This window comes from Octopus sinensis, linkage group LG18 (genome assembly GCF_006345805.1).
Source record: "Octopus sinensis linkage group LG18, ASM634580v1, whole genome shotgun sequence".
NCBI lineage: Eukaryota > Metazoa > Mollusca > Cephalopoda > Octopoda > Octopodidae > Octopus > Octopus sinensis.
The window spans coordinates 30977652-30987473 of record NC_043014.1 but is presented as its reverse complement, the minus strand read 5'-3'; the positions used below and the strand labels follow the sequence as shown (position 1 = coordinate 30987473).

Genomic DNA, 9822 nt, shown 5'->3' with positions numbered 1-9822 from the left:
GTACTCTCTCTTTAACCTTCTCCTATATGCAAGTTTCTCAATGTCTCTTTCTGTATACGTGTGCATCTCTCTCTCTCTCTCTCTCTCTCTCTCTCTCTCTCTGTTTCTTGCACTTTCTTATCTTCTCTGCAGACATCTCTCTCTCTAAGCATGTCATCCAAATGAACACCACCAACAGGCCTCGGCTGACTTTAACAGAGTCTGCCCTGCTGCAAACATTTGGGCCAGATGTCTCATCTGAGGTTAGCTTCTACCTCCAACCCAGTTGCAGAAACCGTGAAAGGACACATGGACATCGGTCTTCCTTCTCTAAGACATTATTTAAAAAATTCCCTCACTCTTCCTGTCTGCTTTCTTTCTTTCACCAATTTCCCCTTCCTTTTTCTTTGAATCCTTCTGTTTATCTATGCTCCAACCCATCCATCTCTCTCTCTCTCTGCATGCATGTCTTGCACTCTATATGAATCAAGTCACTTTTTTACCTGTGTGTGTATATACATATATATATATATCTCACTCTGCATATGTCCATCTGTGTTATCCTCTGCGTAAATCTGTCTCTCTCTTTTTCATCTCTCCCCAACTGCTTCAATCTCTCTTTCTCTCTCTCACTCCCTCTCTCCTCAACTCAACATGTGACCATGTGACCCTCCCCTTCACTTTTGTTTTCTCTTCTTCCAAACATCCCCCTCCCCACTCTTGTCTAAGACTCCTTCTTCTGCTGCACAAATCTCTCCCTCTGAAATCACACACACATGTATGTGTGCGTGTATGTATGTATGTATATATATATATATTATATATATATATATATATATATATATATATATATATACACACACACATATATATATATATATGCACACATCGTCCCCCACTCTTTTTCTATTCTACCCCCACCTCCCTGCTAAAACATCAGATTGCACAGTAGTTTACTGCGATGATGCTATGAAGTAATGGTGCAGTGGATACTTATGCACCTTCCGTCTGGAGTTGAGCCAAACATCAATTGATTTATACACACACTCTCTCTTTCACGTGCACACACGGCCAGGGCTACTTTCACACTCTTCTTTCCTTCCACTTCATCAATTTACCTGCATCCATCTTTCCTTTTACTACAGTTAGTTTTATTTCAGCCTTTTTTTTAAAAAAATATCTACACACATATGCACAAATACCGAGAGATATGCAGGCATATATAGAGATCATTTACAAACATACGCATTTAGTCATATATTTAGTCAGTCACATATGTCTATACATATACATGCACACACAGAAATGCATGCTTCTACAAACCGATGAGGAGTTTCAACATGGTCCCTCCATCTGCCAGAAATAGCAGCCAAATCTCTTATATCACATCTTACTATTTTAAAAGAATGGTAGGGATTTTATTTGATAATACACTTTTAAAATGTGTACAAAAAAGATTATTGTAGCTGGAATGCCTTATAAGTCTGCTTGACCAGAGTTAGCCTAGGGCTATACAGCAATAGCATGTATATTCAGAGGTACTTACAAACATACACTCATTCATGTACCCTCACTCAGAAGAAAAAGCATGTACCATACATGTATTTACACAGACACACAAACATGCACACAGGCATGCAAATATATACATATATGTCCAGTCTGTAAGGTAGTTGGTGTTAGGAAGGGCATCCAGCCATAAAACCCCTGCCAAAACAGACAGTGAAGCCTGGTGTGGTCTTCTACTTAGACAGCCCCTGTCAAACTGTTCAACCTGTGCCAGCATGGAAAACAGACATTAACTGATGATATGTATATATGCACACACAACAGCATATATGTATACACTCACCCGCAGACATGCATACATATACTCAATATATAAATGTTTGTGTGCATGCACGTGTGAAAAGTGTGTGGCCTCATGGTTAGGGCATTGATCTCACAACCATATGGCCATGGGCTTGATTCCTGAGCCAGGTGGTGTGCTGTGTCCTTGAGCAAGGAACACAATTTCACATAGCTCCAGACTATTCAGCTATAAATGATTACTGGTTGACTGCCAGTGCAACCCTCTCTATCCAACTATACCTTCAATGTTCCACTGTTTCAAGGGCAAGAGGGTGTCTATGTCTGTCTGCGACTAGATACATATCTGACACAATTAATTTTCCACTATTGTTTTATCAGGTCATATCCACTTGCAAGTGACAGTTAAGCTTTTATACACACACACTGCATTGACTTACATCCATAGTAGTAACTATAAGCTTTCAGAAGGCCTCCAAGATTTGTGGAAGAAAGGAGCTGGGGTTTGATCTTTGGATCAACAACCTTGCCTGAATACTTACAACTAAGTAAACTCTGCTTAACCCTTTAGCATTTGGATTACTCTGACAAATTTTAATGATTATTTATTCACATTGTTTTGAATTAATCATGCATTATCCCATAGCTTCGAGATTTTGATGATGTGATTGCTTATTTTTAGAATGACATAGTAGGGTAGATATGAGAGGCCAAATTTAGTCAGTTTCAATGTTAAGCAGGTAGAATATTCAAGTCGGATGTGGCTGGTTTTTAAATGCCCAAAATGGAAGGACATCATAATCATCATCATTATTTAGCACCTATTTTCCATGCGGACATGGGTTAGATGGTTTGACTAGAGCTGATAAGCTGGGGAGCTGCACCAGGCTCCAGTCAGTTTTGGCAAGGTTTCTACACCTGGATGCCCTTCCTAATGCCAACCACTCCACAGGGGGTACTGGGTGTTTGTTATGTGTCACTAATACAGGTGCCTTTTACATGTCACCAGCACGGGTGCTTCTCATGTGTCACTAACATGGGTTCCTTTCATATGTTACTGGCACTGGCCATGACTACAATTTCAGTTGAATAATTTAGTCCAGAACATACTATCAGAAAATACAGTAAGATGATCATGGAAGAAATGCTCTGCTCATAAATGGACTTTATTAGTCTTGACCTGGGTCAAAACAACAACTTGAAGTTTGGACAACTATTAAATTAATAATAAAGCATCAAGGGGAAAAGTTGGTGGTGTTAAATTGAGTGATGGATTAAGACTATCATCTCCAAAACCAAGAGTGATTATTATAACAGGCTTCTACATAGTTTCCATCTCCAACAAAACTTTTCATGATCCAAGACTATTATAGAATACATGTGGTAACCAAATGCACAGAGGGAGTGAACCAAAATCATAGGGTTGCTAAGTAAACTTCTTAACCAAACAAGCTATGCTCCACTCACAAGTATACATATCTCAAACATACACATAAAGTGCAGATATGGCTGTGTGGTAAGAAGTTTGCTTCCCAATCACATGATTCTGGGTTCAGTTCCCTTGCATGACACCTTGGCCAAGTGTTTTCTACTATAGCCTCAGGCCAACCAAAGCCTTGTAAGTAGATTTGGTAGATGGAAACTGATATAACCCCATTGTGTATGTGTATGTGTCTTTATGTCTGTTTCCCCCACCACCATCACTTGGCAACTGGTATTGGTGTGTTTACATCCCTGTAACTTAGTGGAATTGACAGAATAAGTACTAATCTTTAAAAAGTAAGTACTGAGGTCAATTCATTTGACTAAAATTCTTCAAGACAGTGCCCCAGTATGGCCACAGTATAATGACTGAAACAAGTAAAAAAAAATAATAAAAATTTTAACTTCTGAATACTTATTACACCTACCAATACTACTGCTGCCACTACCACCATGACCACCACTGCTACCAAAATCTTACATAACTACTCTTATTGCTTCTATATAGCCAGACACACTTAAAATTAGCAGTTGAATGTCCCACAAATTACGCTCAACCATCTTTTAAAACTCAACACATTGACTAATTTAGTCTTAGTTACTCTATGTCAACTTGCCACTTTCATGTTAATAATAATAATGATAATAGATTATATAAAGGTGAGTCAGCACTCATCCCAACAGCATTCTCTGATATGTTATTAACTGGATTCAACCACAAGACTTAACAGTTTATAGTCAATCATACCAACACTAGGATTTATTTTATCAATATTTATCAAATCATTAACTTACAATTTTACATGAGTAAATATACACATACACACACACACATTCAGCATATTTCTCTAAATTTACCATATGAAATTGCACTCACAAGGTATTGGCCAACCAAAGGCTATAGTAAAAAACCATTTACCCAAGGAGCTTCACAGTGGGATTGAACCCCAAACCATATGGTTATAAAGCAAATTTCTTAACCACATAGCTATACCTTGCATCCATGGCCAAACTGTAGCAACATTTTACAGCATGAAATCAGGCCCGCATGTCTGTCTAATGCAACTGTTGCATAATCTGTGTTGCAATTTTATTCAAGGTCAGAATATTTTATCTCTGATTTTCACATCTGTACATTAAAATTAATCATTCATTACCCATTTTGACTGCACACACATATACACACAGTCTCTCTCATGGTTATAATATACTTCAATCAGTGGTTCTCAAATGGGGTTCATGTAAGATTTTGCTGTTGAAATTTATGTACAATAAATTGGTTATACTTCTACAATACAAAATATTTTAACAATTTTTTAATCCAATTCCTGATAATATTTAATTATGAAAATGCAGTAAGATTTTTTTAAAACACTGAATGTATGGAGGTCCAGTAGGATAAAATAGGAATTAAAGAGGTCCATAGGTGGAAAATGGTTAAGAACCACTGTTTTAGATTTTGATTTTTTTTAAAAAGTATATTTATAGTGTTGTCTTATTTTCAGCGAAACAAAAACATGTTGTCATCCTTAGAAGGTTGGCAAGAAACTGAGGCATTGGTGGGGGAAAAAAAGAGAGAGAGAAAAAAGGGAATGATAAAACATGTTTAATAGGATATGAAAACAGGGTGCTTCAGGAAATAGTTAACAAATATGTAATAGATCAATTGACAAAACATTTTATGTTGTAATTAACAAGATGGATGTCTAATTGGATGTCAGTTGAGCAGGAAGTTTCATGGGGTATTTATTATGACTTGAATGAATTTAACAATGTTTTAATGGTAGCATTTAACAAGGTTCATAAATGGGTGTTTAATAGTGATATTTAACAACATTGGTTAATGGCTGTTTAATGGTAGCATTTAACAAGGCTGATTGATGGGTGTTTAAATGGGATATTCAAGCAGTTTAACATTTAATTTGGGTAATAAGATTTTTTTAGGACAATGTATTTAACACAAGACTAATCAAAGTAATAAATACATCATGGGGATGAAGAGAAGTGAGTGAATGGTTCCGTTGTAATATCTCTGAAATTATAATTACATGTTATCTTTTTCCTTATGCCTGTCATTCTGATTGATTGTCTGTCTGTCTGTCTGCTTTTCTCTCTCTCTCTCTCTCTCTCTCTCTCTCTCTCTCTTCTCTCTCTCTCTCTCTCTCTCTCACACACACACACACACAAAACTTGACACTAACTTCACTTAAAGACTGCTTTCTTCACCAATAATTTCTGTCTATGAATCTACTAAATAGTTCTGTCTATTGATTATCACCTAGTTCCCTACTAATATATACAAACACACGTACATATTTGCATGTGGAAGTATGAGTGAGTATGTTAATGAAAGAGTAGCCATGTACTAAAAGCCACTTTCAAATAAAAAGAAATTGAGATGGCACTAGAACTATATTATTTACTGCATTAAATTAAAATGATCCTTGACAAAAGGCCATATGTTTTGCTCAGTATTCTATGACCAAGTCCTGTAGTGGAAATGTGAAATCTTGTAATTTATGTTCAAGGGAAAGCTTTACGGTTTTATTTACTAAACATAAACCTACTAAATAAACATAACAAAGGATTTCTTTGTACAAAGAGAGCCTCAGAATTCTTCCTCTACCATAAATCCAGAACTTTACCCTACAGGTAACAATAACTTTATGCATTAAATTTTACTCAGGTAGGACAGACTCCACCAGAAACCTTTACCCAACTACTGCACTACTTTCAGGATTGTTATTTTTGTGATTCTATTACTTCTTAATATCCTATGTTTTTTATTCATTCTTCATTCTGTAATTGCCTTCACATTTCAACCTTTAGCATTTTATTGCTGTGATTTATACCATGATATTGTTCAGTAGCAGAAGTAGGTTTTACTTAATGACCCTTGTGTGTATGAGGGAAAGAAAGGAGAGAGAGAGAGAGAGAGTGCAAATGCATGTACATAAATTGTGACATTACATGCACAAGTTATGAAACCATCTACATGACAGTAGTTTGTAACCAATTAACAAGAATTTGAAAAAGAAGAAAAACTAAAGCAATAGATAGAATAATCCTCATGACATTTTTGTCTAATAACAATGCAATTTGGATACTTTTGCTAAGTTAGACATCCAATTAATACTTCAAACCAAATATTTGTGTGATCATCATTATCAACAATATTTTATGTCCATTTTTCCATGCTTGTTTTAAATTGGAAAGGTCTTTACCCTGGCACAAAGCATCACCACTTCTGGCGGTCCTTTTTTAACTTCATGGAAGTCCAGCCTCTTGAGATCAGTCTTCACTACATATTCCCATTCAACACCTCTTCACAATCAGGCACTGTTATCCTCCCAACACATTACACACCCCTACCACAGTATTTTCTTTTGCTCAGGACATCTTATACTCAGTTTTTCTATCAGCTCATTTATGCTACGTTGTTCATTCATATATCCAGCTGAACATGTTCGTTTCATTCCCCCCACCCCTACCCCTTTGTCTGTCATCCATATTCAAAGGCCGTGTATGGCAACCAGGTAACATTGCATCATATGTTACCTGGTTGTGTTTCACTCAGATATAACACTGTATACCTTTTTTTTTTGTCTTTAGTCAGTCAGTGTTATTTCCTATATGGTTCTATCTAGAAATCAAAGGAAATGACTACTATTCCCTTCAAACTTTGCTTTTGTGACCTGGACATCAATGTTTTGAAACTGACCTATTTTCCATTACATTTCAGATAGATTCAGTGCTGAGTTGCTGAAGTGCAATTTTCTAGAACTTTCAAGAAGTTTCTAAAAGTTTCAGAATTTCTAGAATGTTCTGGCAACATAAATACAGGGATGATAAGCTCAACAGTTCAGTTTACTTCTAGCTGTCCAAGCAGAGACAAGTTTGAGAAAAGCAAAATTTGAAAGAAATATTAGCCATTTTCCACACTTTCTAAGACTAAGCAAACAGAAAATAACAGTTGCTATCCAAGGACAAAAGTCATATTACACAGTGTAATCTCTTTGTCACTTAACAGAAGTAATAGTTCCCCAAACTTTTTCAACCCTGTTCTTACTCTGGCTATACTTTCAGAACATTCACCTCTACTGCTAAATAAGTTACTTAAGTAATGAAAGCTATCAATTACTTCTTGGGAGTACTTCAAATATTTGAAAGAATTTATTCCATGGGTGCCCATACTGCTAACTACTCCTGTGCATCTGATACATATGAAGTCCTTTTCTATCACCTTGCCCCAGTTATCACTGCATCCCTTTAGCACACATAGTTTACACTGGGTGCATTGCATGGAATTCCTTGTTATTCCTATTTTTGCATAGCAAACATAGCAGTCTCCTTTTCTTTCCTGCAAACAATAAACTTTAGTCTTTGTTACCTTTACTCACTTGATTCTAGACTTTGTTTCTGCTTTTTGAATTTCTTCTATTTAAAAAAAAAATATGTTTGTGTGTGTATACACACACACACACACACACACACAAATTCTATTGTAGATAATTATTATCTATTCTTTTGTAGTTGTTGATATACTTTGCTACCACTCCAAGTTTCTTGTTTGTAGGTATATGCCTCGTGAATGAATGCATATAAGTGAAAAACTCAAATAACAGAAGTAACAATCAGCTCCAACAGTGAGTGTGAGAGAATGTGAGTGGGAGTATGTGGGTCTGGAGGAGAGGAATCTGATGAGTATGCATGCGCAAAGGAAAAAACAAACTTTTTTAGTCAACCCAATATTATTTTTTTTATTCTTTATCCAAGGAATTACAAATAGATCTTATATGCACTTTCTATATGTATATTACCTATTATGAATTTATTATATTCATAATATTATTATTATTAATTCTGGTTTGAAATTTTAGCACAAGGCCAGCAATTTAGGGGGAAGTTGATAACACAGACCTTTAACATTCAACTCATACTTGTTTTATCAACCCCAAAAGGAATAAAGGCAAAGTCAACCTTGGTGAAATTTGAACTCAGAACATAAAGACAAGCAAAACACCACTAAGCATCTTGCCTGGGGTGCTAACAATTCTGCCAGCTTGCCTTTTTATTATTATTATCATTATTATTAGTTATAGACATAATGGATTTCCTATACTGTAATGAAACGCATGTAACATAGAATTAAAAATATACCAAAATTTCTATTTTTTGGTTTTAATATATACTTACTCTGCAAATATGAACCTCCACAACTTCCAACTAGTGCATATTCCTCATTTAAAGTAAAAGACCTATATACATACCATTTAATTATGGCACTTATTTCTGAAGCCCAATTCTTTCACCAAACTGCTAAGTTATGGGGGCAGGGCAAACTCAGACGACACAAAGACACAAATATATACACGTGTGTGTGTGCGTGACAGTAGCCAGATTCATCTATCTAGGGAGCATCATCACTAACAAAGGTGATATCGAAATACACAGCAATGATGGAACTGACAAAACTGCAGCCATCTTCCAGAGAACCTGATCTTCCAACACCATCCCACCCTACACACAAAGATCCAGCTGCATAACTGCGTAGTTCTACCAATAGTTCTTTATGCTAGTGAGACATGGAAGAACAGCATGAAAGTCAACACAAAGCTAGATGCAATCTGTGAAGGATGCTTGTGAAGGCTTTTGAGAATGTACAGGAAAGACCACATAACAAATGAAGATATTCTAAAGAAAGGCAACACAGGATCACTTAGCTAAACCATCACAGACTGAAGAATAAAACCAACAGATTACAAGCTTTGGATGCTAGAACATTCTAAAGCAGCTTTCAAACGGACACCACCAAAGAGAAAAAGACAACAAGACCAGAGTTCCATGGTGCAGAGCATTCATAGCTGATGTGAGAGAGGCCAATATCACTTAGCTAGATGCAAAGAAAATTGCAGTCAATAGAAATCAGTGGCATCAATTTTATGGTCAATAAACTTGAAGGCACAGGAGGGACTGAGGCTTTCATATTATACAGGGTGTTCACAAAGTCTGGGTACATGGAGTAAATAAAATCATAACATAGACAATTAAATATAAGAAATAATAATTTCTTAAAGTATGTGCTAATCCCCATGTACCCAAACTTTGTGGACACCCTCTGTGTGTGTGTATATATATTATATATATATATATATATACACACACACACACACACATATATATACACACAGGCATATATATATATATATATATATACACACACACACACACACATATATATACACACAGGCATATTATATATATATATATATATATATATATATATATATATGGTGTGTGTATGTGTATAAATACACACACAAACATAAATATGCAAACACATCCAGGGCTTACATAGAGAAAATATGTATAACAATGTAAAAAGAATTTCGTTTGTGATGTAAACATGAAGTGACAGTTTTATTGACTTGTAGACAGGGGGAAATACCTAGACAGCACTGGATATGTGGGCAAGACACACATACAGGCAGGTACACACACATATTAACATGCATTTGTGTGTATGTGACAGTGTGGTAAGAAGTTTGTTTT

General features: G+C 35.8%; 1 protein-coding gene and 3 long non-coding RNA genes across 8 annotated transcripts in view; 2 read left to right on the top strand and 2 right to left on the bottom strand.

Annotated features, from left to right (window-relative positions):
• Window positions 1–9822, bottom strand: part of LOC115221702 (DNA-directed RNA polymerases I, II, and III subunit RPABC3) — a 373348-nt gene that overhangs the window by 211821 nt on the left and 151705 nt on the right. The window lies entirely within an intron of this gene.
• LOC118766962 overlaps window positions 1–9822 on the top strand; it is a 26308-nt gene that overhangs the window by 4314 nt on the left and 12172 nt on the right. The gene's annotated exons all lie outside the window — the stretch shown is intronic.
• LOC118766960 overlaps window positions 9255–9822 on the bottom strand; it is a 19601-nt gene continuing 19033 nt past the window's right edge. For 2 of the 3 annotated variants that reach the window (XR_005002878.1, XR_005002877.1), the window contains one exon: window positions 9255–9388. This is a non-coding gene — a long non-coding RNA (uncharacterized LOC118766960). Of the gene's footprint in view, window positions 9389–9499; window positions 9517–9822 lie in introns of those variants that run through there. The other variant, XR_005002879.1, reaches the window with a different exon arrangement.
• Window positions 9288–9822, top strand: part of LOC118766959 — a 5491-nt gene continuing 4956 nt past the window's right edge. Inside the window, exon 1 of the long non-coding RNA XR_005002876.1 lies at window positions 9288–9390. This is a non-coding gene — a long non-coding RNA (uncharacterized LOC118766959). The remainder of the gene's footprint in view (window positions 9391–9822) is intronic.